This window comes from Theropithecus gelada, chromosome 18 (assembly GCF_003255815.1).
Source record: "Theropithecus gelada isolate Dixy chromosome 18, Tgel_1.0, whole genome shotgun sequence".
Taxonomy (NCBI): domain Eukaryota; kingdom Metazoa; phylum Chordata; class Mammalia; order Primates; family Cercopithecidae; genus Theropithecus; species Theropithecus gelada.
In genome coordinates, this window is record NC_037686.1 from 27,759,913 (window position 1) to 27,775,978 (window position 16,066).

Genomic DNA, 16,066 nt, shown 5'->3' on the forward strand with positions numbered 1-16,066 from the left:
GGGAGATGTGCTCTGATTTTTTGAATTTCCAGCTTTTCTGCACTGCTTTTTCCCCATCTTTGTGGTTTTATCTGCCTTTGGTCTTTGATGATGGTGACGTACTGATGGGGTTTTGGTGTGGGTGTCCTTTCTGTTTGTAGGTTTTCCTTCTAACAGTCAGGACCCTCAGCTGTAGGTCTGTTGGAGTTTGCTTGAGGTCCACTTCAGACCCTATTTGCCTGGGTATTTAGCCCATGGATTATTTAGAAGCAGAGGCTGCAGAAGATAGAATATTGCTGAATAGCGAGTGTTGCTGTCTGATTCTTGAGTCAGGACCCTCAGTTGTAGGTCTGTTGGAGTTTGCTTGAGGTCCACTCAAGACCCTGTTTGCCTGGGTATCAGCAGTGGAGGCTGCAGAAGATAGAATATTGCTGAACAGCGAGTGTTGCTGTCTGATTCTTGCTCTGGTAGCTTCGTCAGGGGTGTATCCTGCCATGTGAGGTGTGAGGTGTCGGTCTGCACCTAGTGGGTGATGTCTCCCAGTTAGGCTACTCAGGGGTCAGGGACCCACTTGAGCAGGCATTCTTTCCGTTCTCAGATCTCAGCCTCCATGCTGGGAGAACCACTGCTCTCTTCAAAGCTGTCAGACAGGGACTTTTACATCTGCAGAGGTTTCTGCTGCTTTTTGTTTAGCTATGCCCTGTCCCCAAAGGAGGAGTCTACAGAGGCAGGCCAGCCTCCTTGAGCTGTGGTGGGCTCCACCCTATTCAAACTTCCTGGCAACTTTGTTTACCTACTTAAGCCTCAGCAATGGCGGGTGCCCCTCCCCCAGCCTCGCTGCAACCTTGCAGTTAGATCTCTGACTGCTGTGCTAGCAATGAGGGAGGCTCCATGGGCATAGGATCCTCTGGGCCAGGTGTGGGATATAATCTCCTGGTGTGCTGTTTGCTAAGACCCTTGGTAAAGGGCAGTATTAGGGTAGGAGTTACCTGATTTTCCAGGTGTTGTGTGTCTCAATTTCCCTTGGCTAGGAAAAGGAATTCCCTTCCTCCTTGCACTTCCCAGGTGAGGTGATGCCTCGCTCTGCTTCAGCTCTCGCTGGTCGGGCTGCACCCGCAGACCAGCATCAACTGTCCAACACGCCCCAGTGAGATGAACCTGGTACCTCAGTTGAAAATGCAGAAATCACCCATCTTCTGTGTCGCTAACGCTGGGAGCTGGAGGCTGGAGCTGTTCCTATTCGGCCATCTTCGAGATTTCTTCTTTAGCCCATGGATTATTTAGAAGTATGTTGTTTAGTTTCCAAATGCTTCGTGATTTTCCTATTTTTTTCTGTTATTGATTTGCAATTTAAACCCATTATGGTGAAGGAACACAACCTATTTTGTTTCAGTTCTTTTAAATGCGTTGAGGTTTGCAAAATAATAAGAGCCATCTGGAACAAACCCACAGCCAACATCATACTGAATGCGCAAAACCTGGAAGCATTCCCCTTGAAAATCAGCACAAGACCAGGATGACTTCTCTCACCATTCATATTCAACATAGTATTGGAAGTCCTAGCCAGAGCAATCAGGCAAGAGAAAGAAATGAAGGGCATTCAAATAGGAAGAGAAGAAATCAAGCTATCCCTGTTTGCAGACAACACGATCCTATATCTAGAAAACCCCATAGTCTCAGCCCAAAAGCTCCTTAAGCTGATAAACAACTTTAGCAAAGTCTTAGGATACAAAATCAATGTATAAAAATCACTAAGTTTTCCTATATATCAACAGCAGTCAAGCCAAGAGCCAAATCAGGAACTCAACCTCATTCACAATTGTCATAAAAAGAATAAAATGCCTAAGAATACAGCTAACCAGGGAAGTGAAAGATGTCTACAATGAGAACTACAAGACACTGCTAAAAGAAATCAGAGATGACACAAACAAATGGGGAAATATTCCATGCTCATGGATAGGAAGAATTGATACCATTAAAATATCCATTCTGCCCAAAGAAATTTATAGATTCAATGCTATTCCTAATAAACTATGATAACATTCTTCATAGAACTAGGGAAAACTATTTTAATATTCATATGGAACCAAAAAATAGCCAAAATAGTCAAGCAATCTTAAGCAAAAAGAACAAAGCTGGAGACATCATGCCACCTGACTTGGAACTACACTTCAGGGCTACAGTAACCAAAACAGGGTGTTACGGGTATAAAAACAGACATGTAGACCAATGGAACAGAACGGAGAGCCCAGAAATATAGACCACCAACCTACAACTATATAATCTTTGAAAAAGCTGACAAAACAAGCAATAGGAATAGGACTCCCTAGTCAATAAATGGTGCCAGGATAACTGGCTAGCCATTTGCAGAAGATTGAAACTGGTCCCCTTCCTTACACCATATACAAAGTTAACTCAAGATGGATTAAAGACTTAAAGGTAAAACCCAAAAGACAAACTAGGCAATACCATTCTGAACATAGGAATGAGCAAAAATTTCATGACAAAGATGCTGAAAGCAATTGCAACAAAAGCAAAAATTGGCAAATGGGATCTAATTAAGCTAAAGAGCTTCTGCACAGTAAAGGAAATTATCAGCAAAATAAACAGACAACTTACAGAATGGAAGAAAATTTTCGCAACTATGCATCTGACAAAGGCCTAATATCTAGCATCTATAAGGAACTTAAATTTACAATAAACAAGCCCATTAAAAAGTGGGCAAAATACATGAACAGACACTTTTCAAAAAAGACATACATGTGACCAACAAGCATATGAAAAAAAAGCTCAGCATCACTGATTATTAGAGAAATGCAAATCAAAACCACAATGAGATAACATCTCACATCAGTTAGAATGGATATTAATAAAAAGTGAAAAATAACAGGTGCTGGCAAGGTTGTGGAGAAAAAGGAATGCTTATACACTGCTGGTGGGAGTGTAAATTAGTTCATTGTGGAAAAAAGTGTGGCAATTCCTCAAAGACCTAAAAACAGAAATACCAGTTGACCTGGCAATGCCATTACTGTGTATATACCCAAAGGAATATAAATAGTTCTATCATGAAGACACATGCACGCATATGCAGCACTATTCACAATAACAAAACATAGAATCAACAACCCACCTAAATGCCCATCAATGGTCGACTGAATAAAGAAAATGTTGTACATATACACCATGGAAAACTATGCAGCCATAAAAAAGAATGAGACAATGTCCTTTGCAGGAACACAGATGGAACTGGAGGCAATTATCTTTAGCAAATTATTACAGGGAAAGAAAACTAAATACCACACATTCTCACTTATAAGTGGGAGCTAACTTATGAGAACACATAGATACATAAAGGGGAACAATAGACACTGGGACCTATCTGAATACAAAGGGTGGGAGGAGGGAGGGGATCAGGAAAAATAACTAATGGGTACTAGGCTTAATACTTGGGTGACGAAATAATCTGACACAAGTTTACCTATGTAACAAACCTTCACATGTACTCCTGAACTTAGAATAAAAGTTAAAAAAAAAAAAAAAAAAGGAAATAAATGTGTTGAGGTTTTATGGCCCAGGATATATCTATCTTGATAAATATTCCATGGGCACTTGAAAAGAGTGTGTAATCTGCAAAGTGTTCTATAAATGTCAATTAGATTCTGCTGGTTGATGATGATGTTGAATTCTCTTATATCCTTGTTAATTTTCTAATTGTTCTATGAATCGTAAATTATCTAAATATATTTGTAGATTTGTCTATTTCTCCTTTGAGGGTTTTTTTTTTTTTTTTTTTGTCTTGTATTGTTTTTTGACAGAGTCTCAGTCTGTCACCCAGTCTGGAGTGCAATAGCACAATCTCAGCTCACTGCAGCCTTCACCTCCCAGGTCAAATGATCCTCCTGCCTCAGCCTCCTAAGTAGCCGGGACTACAGGCACGTGCTAACACACCCAGCTAATTTTTCTTTTTTTGTAGAGACGGGGTTTCGCCATGTTGCCCAGGTTGGTCTCGAATTCCTGGGCTCAAGCAATCCACCCATCTTGGCCTCCCAACATGCTGGGATTACAGGCATGAGCCATCATACCTGGCCTCTCCTTTCAGCTCTATCAGTTTTGCTGTATTGGTGCATACATATAAAATATTTTTATGTGTTCTTAGTTCATTGACTCTTTAATCATTTGTAATGATCCTCTGCCATCGCTTCTTGGCCTTTTGACTAAGATCAAGTGTAATGATCCTCTGTCTCCAGCAATGTTCTTTGCCCTGAAGTCTACTTTATCTGATAATATCGCTGCAGCTACTTCATTTCAATTAATGTTTGCATGGTATAACTTTTCCCATCCTTTTACTTTCAACATACATATGTTATCATTATTAAAAGTGAATTTTTTGTACCTGGATATAGTTGGAACATTTAAAAAATTCAGCCTGCCAGTCTTCATCTTTTAATTGGTATATTTAGATCATTCACTTTTAATGCAATTGGTGATATGTTAGACTTAAGTCTGCCACTTTATTTTTTTGTTTTCTGGTTGTTTTCTCTACTTTTAATTTCCTGGTTTGTTTTTTGTTCTTGCTTTTGTGCAAGGCTTCCATTTTTATTTACCTTCTAGAGTTTTTTATTTTCTTATGGCATTTTGGAACGTATCTTTTGTATCATCTTTTTTAAGCAGTTGCTCAAGGTGTTTTAGTATTCATACATAACACCACAGTCTATGTTCAGTTCAAGTGCACTATTAGGTTTTTACCGTTCATTTTTAAAGTTTGTGTTGTGAGTATACACATAGGGTTTTTGGTTCGGAATCAGATTTCTTATTATTTATATTATAGAAAATAATGAGCATATACTTGTGTGTCCCTGAGACAATGTGATAAGATCCAGGTCAAATGTCCTATACGTACAAAATCTGTATTGTAAGTGAGGGACACAGAAAAGTCCATTTTAGCCATTTATGTTCAAGAGAAAGAAACAACCACCTCCCTCTCCCCTTCTGAAAGATTCTTCTTAGAAATGTCTTACTCTAACACTTTGAATTAAATACATATCTCTAGAAGTTAAATAAGCTCAATGTGTTAGTCCAGTTTACAAATGTCTCTGTGTCCTAGGTTTCATCCCTTTTGAAATTTCATTGCCTAGGAAAATAATGTTATAACATTATCTGGGTGCCTATCCTGGATGGTAACTGTTTGACTCTTGGGGAGATAAGATAAGGTCTATTGGATGGAAGGTATTAACTCTGTCATTAGGGCAACAAATGACTGCAGACTTAATCCTAATGATATGTGAAAAGTAACATGTTTCTAGGAGAAGGAAAGACAACATTTACTATCTTTGTTGAGTATTAATTTCTGATACTCAAAAACCCCGGTGTTTGAGGTTTTTACAGGAATGCTGAGAATCCAGGCGTGATTTTTTTCTTCCCACAAAACTTTGCCTCCCTTTAAGTCTCTTTACTCTTCTCCCATTTATAATATAATTGTCTTCACTATTTCTTCTACATACACTGAGAAACACATCAGAAAATAGCAACTTTTGCTTCAACCTTCAAACATAACCTAGCAAACTCAAGAGCAAAAGGAAAATCTACTGTATTTACTTGAACTTCTTACCCTTTCTGGGTTTTTTCTTTCTTTTCCTTTCCTTTTTTTTCTTTTCTTTTTTTTTTTTTTTGAGACAAAGTCTCACTCTGTTGCCTAGGATGGAGTGCAGTGAGGCAATCAGAGCTCGTCGCAGCCTCGACCTCGCAGGCTCAGGTGATACTCCCACCTCAGCCTCCCGAGTAGTTGGGACTACAGGTATGCACCACCGTGCCCAGCTAATTTTTGTATTTTTTGTAGAAACAGGGTTTTACCATGTTGCCCAGGCTGGTCTCAAACTCCTAGGTTCAAGTTATCCACCTGTCTCAGCCTCCCAAAGTGCTAGGATTACAGGTGTGAGCCACCATACCTGGCCTCTCTCTTCCTTTTAGATGTTCCAAGATTCCTTGTTTTTTTTGTGTTTTTTTTTTTTTTTTTGCTTTTTTGTGACAGCTTTATAATTCATATAACATACAATTTGCCCACAGTGTACAATTCAGTGTTTTTTAAATATATTCACAGAGTTTTACAACCATCATCACAATCCATTTTAGAACATTTTCATCACTGCAAAAAAAACCTCCACACCCTTTAGCTATCACCCCCCCATCCTAGGCAACCATTAATCTACTTTCTCTGTAGGGATGCCTATTCTGAACATTTTATGTAAATGGAACATGGCAATATGTGGTGTTTTGTTCATTTAGGTTGTTTCTACTTTTAGGCTATTACGAATAATGCTGCTATGAACATTCATGTACAAGTTTTGTGTAGACATATATTTTCATTTTTCTTGAGTACATAGGAGTGAAATTGTTGGGTCACATCATAACTCTATGTTTAACATTTTAAAGAACTGTTAAACTGTTTTTTGAAGCAGCTATATCGTCTTACATTTCCACCACCACTGTATAAGGATTATAATTGCTTCACATCCTTGCCAACACTTGTTATTGTCTGTCTTTTTCTATAATAGCCATCCTTGTGGGTGTGGAACAGTATCGCATTGCCATTTTGAATTCCTTTTCCCTAATGGTTAATAATGTTGAGCCTCTTTTCATCTGTTTATTGGCTATTTGCATATGTTCTTTGGAGAAATGTCTATTCAGATACTTTGCCCATTAAAACAATTATGATTGGGGGGAGGGATTGCATTGGGAGTTATACCTGATGTAAATGACGAGTTGATGGGTGCAGCACACCAACAAGGCACAAGTATACATATGTAACAAACCTGCACGTTATGCACATGTACCCTACAACTTACAGTATAATAATAATAAATAAATTAAAAAAAACAAAAAAAAACAAAAAAAAACAATTATGATTGTATTGTAAGACTTTTTTAATATATTATAGACACAAGTCATTTATCAAATATATGATTTGAAAACATTTTCCCCTTATGTGGGCTAGGTTTTTCACTTTCTTCATGGTATACTTTGAAGTACAAAAGTTTTACATTTTGATGAAATACAATTTATCTATTTTTTTCTTTGATTGCTGTGCTTTTGATGTTGTATTTAAGAAACTATTGCCAAACCCAAGGTAACAAGGATTTACTCAGCTATGTTTTTTTCTAAGAGTTTTAGTCAACAAAAATAAGCAATTGAGAAATGACTCCCTATTTAATAAATGGTGTTGGGATAGCTGGCTAGTCAAATGCAGAAGAATGAAACTAGACCTCCACCTTTCACCATGTACAAAAATTAACTCAAGATGGATTAAAGATTTAAACTTAAGACCTTAAACTATAAGAATCCTAGAAGAAAAGCAAGAATACACCATTCTGGACATCAACCTTGGGGAAAAAAATTGTGACTAACTCTTCAAAAGCAATTGCAACAAAAACAAAAAAATTGACAAGTGAGACCAAATTAAAGTAAGGAGCTTCTGCACAGCAAAAGAAACTAGCAACAGAGTAAACAGACAAACTACAGAATGGAAGAAAATATTGACAAAGTATGCATCTGACAAAAGTCTAACAACCAGAATCTATAAGGAACTCAATTCAACAAGCAAATAATAATAATTATAACCCCATTAAAAAGTGGACTAAACACATGAACAATACTTGTCAAAAGAAGATGTGTAAGTGGTCAAAAACATGTTGAAAAATGCTCAACATCACAAATCATCAGAGAAATGCAAATCAAAACCACAAGTAGATACCATCTCATACCAGTTAGAATGGCTATTATTAAAAAGTCAAAAAACAATAGATGCTGGCAGGCTGCAGACAAAAGAGAACACTTATACACTATTGGTGGGAATGTAAATTAGTTCAGCCACTATGGAAAATAGTTTGATTTCTCAAAGAACTTAAAACATAACTACCATTTGACCCAGCAATCCCATTACTGTGTATATACTCAAAAAAAATAAATTGTTCTACCAAAAGACTCATGTACTCTTGTTCATCACAGCACTATTCACAATAGCAAAGACATGGAATCAACCTCATGCCCATCAATGGTGGATTGGATCAGGAAAATGTGGTACATATACACTATGGAATACTGTGCAGTCATAAAAAAGAATGAAAGCATGTCCTTTGCAGAAACATGGATGCAGCTAGTGGCCATTTTCCTAAGCGAATTAACACAGGAACAGAAAATCAAATACCACATGTTCTTACCTATAAGTGGGAGCTAAAAATTGGGTACTCATGGACATAGAGATGACAAAAATAGACACTGGGGACTACTTGAAGGCAGAGGAAGGGAGAGGAGCAAGAGTTGAAAAACTAGTTATTGGGTACTGTACTCACTACCTGGGTGATGGAATCAGTCATACCCCAAACCTCAGCATCATGCAATATACCCATGCAACAGACCTGTACATGTACCCCCTGAATTGAAAATAAAAGTTGATACTGTTTTTAAAAAGAGTTTTATAGTTTTATCTCTTAAATGTAGGTCTTTGATCCTTTTTGAGTTAATTTTTGTACTTGAAATAAGGTAGGGGTCAAGATTCCTTCTTATATCATTTCCTTTTGGTTTCAAGAACTTCTTTTAGCCATTCTTTTGGGATACTTCTGTGAGCAACAAATTATCTTAGTTTTTCTACATCTGAGATTGTGTTGACTTACCCAGCATTCCTAAAGGATACGTTCACAGAATTCTGGGTTAACAGTTCTTTACTTTTAGCATTTGAAAAATGTTTTGCCACTTTCTCTGGCCTCTGTGGTTCTCAATAAGAAATTATGTGTCGTTTGAATTATTTTTTCTGTATAGGCAAGGTGTCATTATTCTCTCACTGATATCATGGTTTTAAAAATTTGTCTTTCATGTTCAAAATTTTGATTATGATGTTCTTGATGTAGCTTTTTTTGGGCTTATCCTGTTTGAGGTTTGCTCAGTTTCTTTTGTTTTTTTCTGTTGTTTTGTTTTGTTTTCTTTGAGAAGGAATCTCATTCTGTCCCCCAGGCTGGAGTACGGTGGCATGATCTTGGCTCACTGCAACCTCTGCCTCCCAAGTTCAGGTGATTCTCCTGCCTCAGTCTCCTGAGTAGCTGGGATTACAGGCACATGCCATCACACCAAGCTAATTTTTGTATTTTTGTGGAGACGGGGGTTTCACCATGTTGGCCAGGCTGGTCTTGAACTCCAGACCTCAAATGCTCAGCTTCTTGAATCTGTAGATTTATATCTTTTGCTAAATTTGGGATATTTCTAGCTATTATTTCTTTGAACACCTTTTCAGCCCCATGCTTTTCCTCATCTCCTTCTGTGACTCCAGTGACACAAATGTTTGCTCTTTTGTTATAGTCCTGCAGGTCCCTGAGGCACTGTTCTTTTTCTTTTATAAGCCTGTTTTTATCTTTATTGTTCAAATTGGGTAATTGCTATTGATCTATTTGAAATTCAATATTTTCCCCTCCCCTCTCCATTGTTCCATTGAGCCTATTTGTTGAGATTTTTTATTTCAGTTATAAGTTTTCAGTTCTAAAATTTCCATTTTGTCCTTATTTATATCTTCAGTTTCTTTGCTGGAAATTTCTATTTATTTGTGGAGACTCATTTTTTTCATGTGTTCTAAGTGTGTTCATAATTGCCCACTGAAGTATTTTTATGATGGCTCCTCTAAAATTCCTGTCAGATAATTCTAAAATGTGTGCCGTATCAGTATCAGTATCTGTTACCTATCTTTTAACATTTAAGTTAAGATTTTACTGGTTTTTTATTTGATAAGTTCTAGACTGCCTCCTTCCTGGTCCTTAAGCTAGAGGGAGTGGCATGGTTTGGCTGTGTCTCCACCCAAATCTCATGTTGATTTGTAGTTCCCATAATCCCCACATGTTGTGGGAGGTACCCAGTGGGAGGTAATTGAATCATGAGTGTGGTTTCCCCCATGCTATTGGCAGTATGACGAGTAAGTTCTCACGAGATCTGATGGTTTTATAAGGGGTCTCCCCCTTTGCTCAGCTCTCATTCTTCTTCTTCCTGCTACCATGTGAAGGAGGACATGTTTGCTTTCCCTTCTGCCATGATTGTAAGTTTCCTGAGGCCTCCCCAGCCCTGCAGAACTGTGAGTCAATTAAACCTCTTTCCTTTATAAATTACCAAGTCTTGAGTATGTCCTTATAGCAGAATGAGAATGAACTAATACTGGGAGTGAGCTGCTCTTGGAGCTTCTTCTGTCTGTATTCATTAGTGTCTCCAGGCTGCAGGCTTCTCTAGCATCCACTCCAGGTACATAAGACAAAACAAAACAACACACACACACACACACACACACACACACACAAACCCCCTCAGGGAATTCACGATCCTATTGCTCATAAGGTCCTGAGTCCCTCCCTGGTCTGCTTTCTTCTCACCTTTTAACATCTTTTTATTTTGTTTCATATATAATGCCCATGGTTTTTAGTTGTACTTAGCAGGACAAATAGGGAGAGGTGTGTTCATTCCATCTTGTCTGGAATCATGAGTCTCCCTTTCAACATTTTTAAGTATTTTAATGTTCTCGAGGTTGGGACATATCTTAGAGTTGCTGTGTACATACAACGCAGAGTCTCGTTTTATGAGCTCTGTAGCACACCTTATCATCATGATTGTTTACAAAGGGCCTTCACCATTGCCTTCCATGTGGTTTTCTATGGCTGCTGTAACAGGTTACCAAAAGCTTGGTGGCTTAAAACAACACAAATGTATTATCCTGCAGTTCTTGAGGCTAGGAGTCCGACATGGGCTAAAAGTAAGAGGGCGCCATTCCTCTCTGTAGGTTCAAGGGGAAAACCTGTCCTTTCCCTTTCCAGCTTCTGGAGGTTGCCTGCATTCCTTGGCTCATGACCTTCTTCATTGTCTTCAAAGCCAGCAAGAGCGGGTTGAGGTCTCACCTTGCATCACTCTGATCTCCTCTTCTGCCTCTCTCTCTTCCACTTTAAGGACCCTTGTGAGTATAATGGCCCCAGCTGGATAATCTCTCCATTCGTAATGCTAGCTGATTAGTAACCTCACTTTCACCTGCAACAAATGTAATCCCTTTGCTATGTAACCTAACATATTCATAAGTTATGATGTGGACGCCTTTGAGAGGTCATTATTCTGCCTCCTACATTGCCTGCTTTAATATAAGTAAACACACTTGGTGGATGTCAGCTTTGACGTCAATACTACTGTTACTAATAAGAATAACAAGGAATTATTATCATAAAAACTCCGAGAAGCAGTTATTATTTCCATCACCTCCCTTTACAAGGAAAATTGAGGTCCCAGAAGATTTAGTATTTTGTCCCAAGTCACAAGACTGTTGCTATGAGGTGTCCCAGAGCAGGGTTGGGGCAACAGGACCAGATGTCTAAAACAAACATCTTTCCAGCCAGAGGAGCTGCCTGTGTAAAGGCAGCCCCTTCTGTGCCAGAAAAGGCCCAGTCCTTGGAGCAACAGGCCTGGTTCAAATCTTCATCTCCCTGCTCACTGCACCACAGCCTGGGCAAATTATTTGAACTTGCCATGCTCCAGTTTCCTCCTCCTCCTCTGTTCAGGAGAGGACATGCCAGGGCCTAAGAAACTATATGTGGAGAAGACACAGGCGGGGACATGTCCCGTGTCTGTGCCAGTGTCCTGGCTCCTTAGCTACCAGGTCCACACCTGCCTTACCCTGCCCTGCCCTGGAGGGAGGATGTGCCCACAACTTCAGGACCCTGTGCCGTGTGTCAGCAGGGCTGGTGGACTGGGTAGTCCCTGACCCAAAGCATCTGTGAAGTATGCAGCAGACCCCATAAGGTGAGAAGGGCCAGCACTGGGCTCCCTTGCCATCTGCACCAGAGTATAACACCCTTCCCTTGGGAGTCCAGGCCCCCAAAGTCTCAGCCCCAGCTTCAAGAGAAAAAAATGGGCTGAGAAATGCACTGGGAGATTCCCAGCTGGGCTATCCTGGGGGAACCAAAAAGGCTGCAAGTCACAAGGTGCCTCTGAGAAGTCCAGTCTGCCGCTGTGGAGGCATGGGGATCTGCACGTGATTCTGCTGTTGCTAACGATCCTTACAATAACTTATAAAGAACCTGAGGTTCCTCCAGCCTTCATACAGGGGTCTCCCCTGGGCCTCCCCAGCCCTAATGCAGGGATGGAGATGACAGATTCACAGAGGGACTTGGCCAAGGTCACACAGCTCACATGTGGAGGCAGAGCTAGAATCTGAGCCTCGGGGGTTATAAACAACATTTTGCTAAAATTTGGGCTTTGGGAGAACCGAGTGGGGCCCTGCAAAGCTGTGCCCACAGGTTGTTACAGCTAGTGGGTGGGCCAGCCCCTCCCTTTGTGGTAAACAAGGAAGGCCATGGGATGTGGGGGTGGTGGTGGGGGTGTGGTGCTTGGTTTGAAGTGGAGAATGAAGCAGGAAAGAAATGAGGGGAGGGAGCAGGGAACAGGAAAGGGATGGAGGACAGGGTGGGGTGACCATCCACGACCCCCCAGTCCCCACGCCCAGCTCAAGCCTGGGGTAAAGAATGAGCCTCGGCCTTTGGGGGCCTCACTTGCATCGGTAGAGGGGATCAGAGGCCCCATCTGGCCAGGCACTGTCCTTAACGTGCTATGACACCTTCTGTCAATCACCTGCCGCCAAGGCTTCAGTCTGCTCCTCAGTTAAATAAAGGAGGTGGGCCATAAAAGATCCCGACAGCAGTCCCCTGCCCTGACAGGCAGAGGGCTCTGGGTGGCCTCTGTCAGATGGCAGGTTGGGGACTTCCTCATTCGTTTGTTCAGCAAATATTTACCAAGCACCTTCCGTGTGCCAGGCAGCAGGGTGAGGCTGGGCTTTCTACCTCTGCTTGTACCGAGGAGACTGCAGGTGCAGGGGTGAGTGGAGCATATTAGGCTGTGATTTCCTCAGAGTCTGACATGCACAGAGGTGAAACAAGCCACTGCTCACACCGACCACACATTTTAAAAGCCAGCCCAGCACTGAGGCTCACCACCAGTCCCAGGGGGGATGTGCCAGCCTGGGCAGGGCTCCTGTGGCTGGGGGCAACCTGGCTTTGCCCACCTAGCCCTAGCAGTCAACAGGATATGGGCAGATCCAGGAAGACCTGCAGGACGTTGGAATCCGCAGATTCAGGTGGCCAAAGCCAAGCTGACCACAGATAACAGAATGGATGGGCCAGGAAGACGCCCTTGACCCTGTTGGGGCTCAGAAAACAATACTCTGAAGCATGGGGCTTTGGCATGCTGAGGACTTTGAACTAAAGGAAACTGGACGGTCACAGTAGCAAATTCTTTCTGATCTTCTCCTGCCCTCCCATCTCCTTCTCTTCTTCTTCCCTAAAGCAAGTCATAGGAACCAGAATTCAGCTTCCCCAGGATGGATCCTAGAAACTACAACCCCTTTCCCCCAAAGCAAGCCATAAAACCTAGAAAGGTCATTCTCTCCCTTCTCCTGTCCCCTCATTCCAAAATAGTCCTGCCCTATACCTGGGAGACAAAATGAGTGATTGAAGCATAGGTCTCAGATCATTGAAGTTTATGGAGCCAGCTTGAGGCATGCACCTGTGAAAAACTCGAGTCACGGATGCCTCTGTGGCTCTTTCTTCCAAAGACGTTCTCAGGAGGTTTTGTATTTATACATTTTCCTTAAAAGGTGTGGGGGCGGGTGGCAGTGTGCTGAATGATCACATACTTGTGTATGTGCCCAGTAAATCTACATTTTATGTAAGATGAAGTGAACATTGGAAGAAAATGGGAATACAGGAAGCCTATGTCTCAGGGAGGGATGAAGGGATGATCAGTCTCATTTTACCTTTGTTCTGTACCTGGGAAGATAAGCTAGTAATCAACATTATCGATGTGGAGCCTTTTGAAAGGGCTGGTTTCTGTTTACTCCTTAGAAAAGAAAGCTTAATGGTAGTTAGCAAGGAAGGGGGTAAAAAATTGAGGCGAGTCTGACTTCCCATCCTGTCATCATCATGAAATCAGCTTTCATGGATTCTCTTGAGTCCCGTTGGCCCAGAGAGGGCCTGTTCAGTCATTTGGAGGCTTAGAGTTTTATTTTTATTTCTCAAAAAAAGGCTGCACAGAGAGGCTAATAATCTGAACCCACAGGCCTATGGGTTTCCCCACTCTGCCTATTACTGTTACCAGAAAGGGGTCCCAATCCAGACCCCAAAAGAAGGTTCTTGGATCTCAGGCAAGACAGAGTTTGGGGCAAATCCATAAAGTGAAAGCAAGTTTATTAGAGAAGTAAAGAGACAAAAGAATGGCTACTCCATAGGCAGAGCAGTGGCATGGGCTGTTTGACTATTTTTATAGTTATTTCTTGATTATATGCGAAACAAGGGGTGGGTTATTCTCATCCTGTGACTAAGAAGGCCTGACCTCCTGGGAATGTGGCCCAGCAGGTCTCAGCCTTATTTTACCTAGCCCCTATTTAAGATGGAGTCACTCTGGTTCCAACGCCTCTGACATTACCATTAGATCATACCCTTTGTCCAACCACATTTCACACAGCTGTCCACTCTTCATCAAACCTAAGCATAAAAACAGACAGTTTTCCCTGGGTTTTTGGGTCTTCATTTCCGAAAGCTCCCATGTCACATAAGAATTTGATTACATAAATTTGTTACTTTTTTTCTTCTTGTTAACCTAGTTTTTGCTATAGGAGGGTTGGCAGTGACCCGTATCGTTAGTGGTGGAAAGCATCTGTTACCGTCAGTGAATCCACACACGTCTGCAGCAACTTCAATTCTTGCCTCCTTAGAAGAAAGAATTTGACTAAGGGGTATAAGGCAGAAAGACAGGCAAGTTTCGGAGCAGAAGTGGAAGTTAACTAAAGAGCTTTACAGCAGGAAAGAAAGGAAAGTATGCTTGGAAGAGTCCTAAGCTGGCGACTCTAAGAACAAGTATGGTGTTTAACTTTACTCCTAGGACTTTATAGGCTGGCCCCTTTCCCATGATTCTTCCCTTAGCAGGGGTTGCCCGCATGTGCAGTATCCCCCTTATGCTTGAGAGGTGAGCATACATAGTCTGTTTAGGAAGTTGTACACCTACCTGTCTGAGGCTTTCTTCCCTTTTCTGGTGGAGCACCCCTGGAAAGTCATACGCTGCCATTTTGTCTCTTAATGCGCATGCCCAGGAAGTTGCTTCTCCCTGGCGTCTGCATTCAATGAATATTTTAGTGCAACAGGTGTGGACCATCAGGAAATGGCCTCTCCCTGGCGCCAGCTGCCGATTTATCACTTTTAGCGAGGCAATGTGATAATTGCTGAATTATCACCTGACATTCCTAGTGGGTGGGGGAAGAGCCCTCTCCTGCCCTACTCATTCCTGTCTACCTATTGTAACGTTATGACGGGTCACATAAGGCTTCTGCCCCTAAATCCCAGCAGAAATAAAGACAAACGGGCAGTGTGAAGCGGACACACAAAGAGTGAAGTTCAGAGTGGAAGTGTAACAGGTGAAAAAGAGAGGAGAGCTCTCTCTGCTGCAGACAGAGGGGTCCTGGAGAAATGGGCTGCTGGTTCCATGGTGGAATGCAGCAGGTTTTATAGATAAGCTTGAGGAGGTGGTGTCTGATTTACATAGGTCATGAAAGATTGATCAGACCAAGTGTTCTATTTGCATAGCATGCAAAAATCTGGTCACCCTTCCCCAATCTTTTGTTATGCAGATGGGTCTCTCCATCTGGTGCCATGTTGCCTGCTTCTTTACTGTACAGGTGGTGACAAACAAAAGGGAAGATGGAGCCTCTATGCTGAACATAGCTGACTTCCAGGTAGCCCTTTTCTATTAGCACAGCTGCCGGCATTCACTCCTGCATACTTAACTGTCTGCAGTTCAATTTTTCCAGCTGCTTTTTGTTAGGAAAGAAATTATTGGCCAGGCGTAGTGGCTCACTCCTGTAATCCCAGCACTTTGGGAGGCTGAGGTGGGTGGATCGTTTGAGGTCAGGAGTTCGAAACCAGCCTAGTCAACATGGCAAAACCCTGTCTCTACTAAAAATACAAAAATCACTGGGCGTGGTGGTGCACGCCTGTAATCTCAGCTACTCAGGAGGCTGAGGCAAGAGAATCACTTG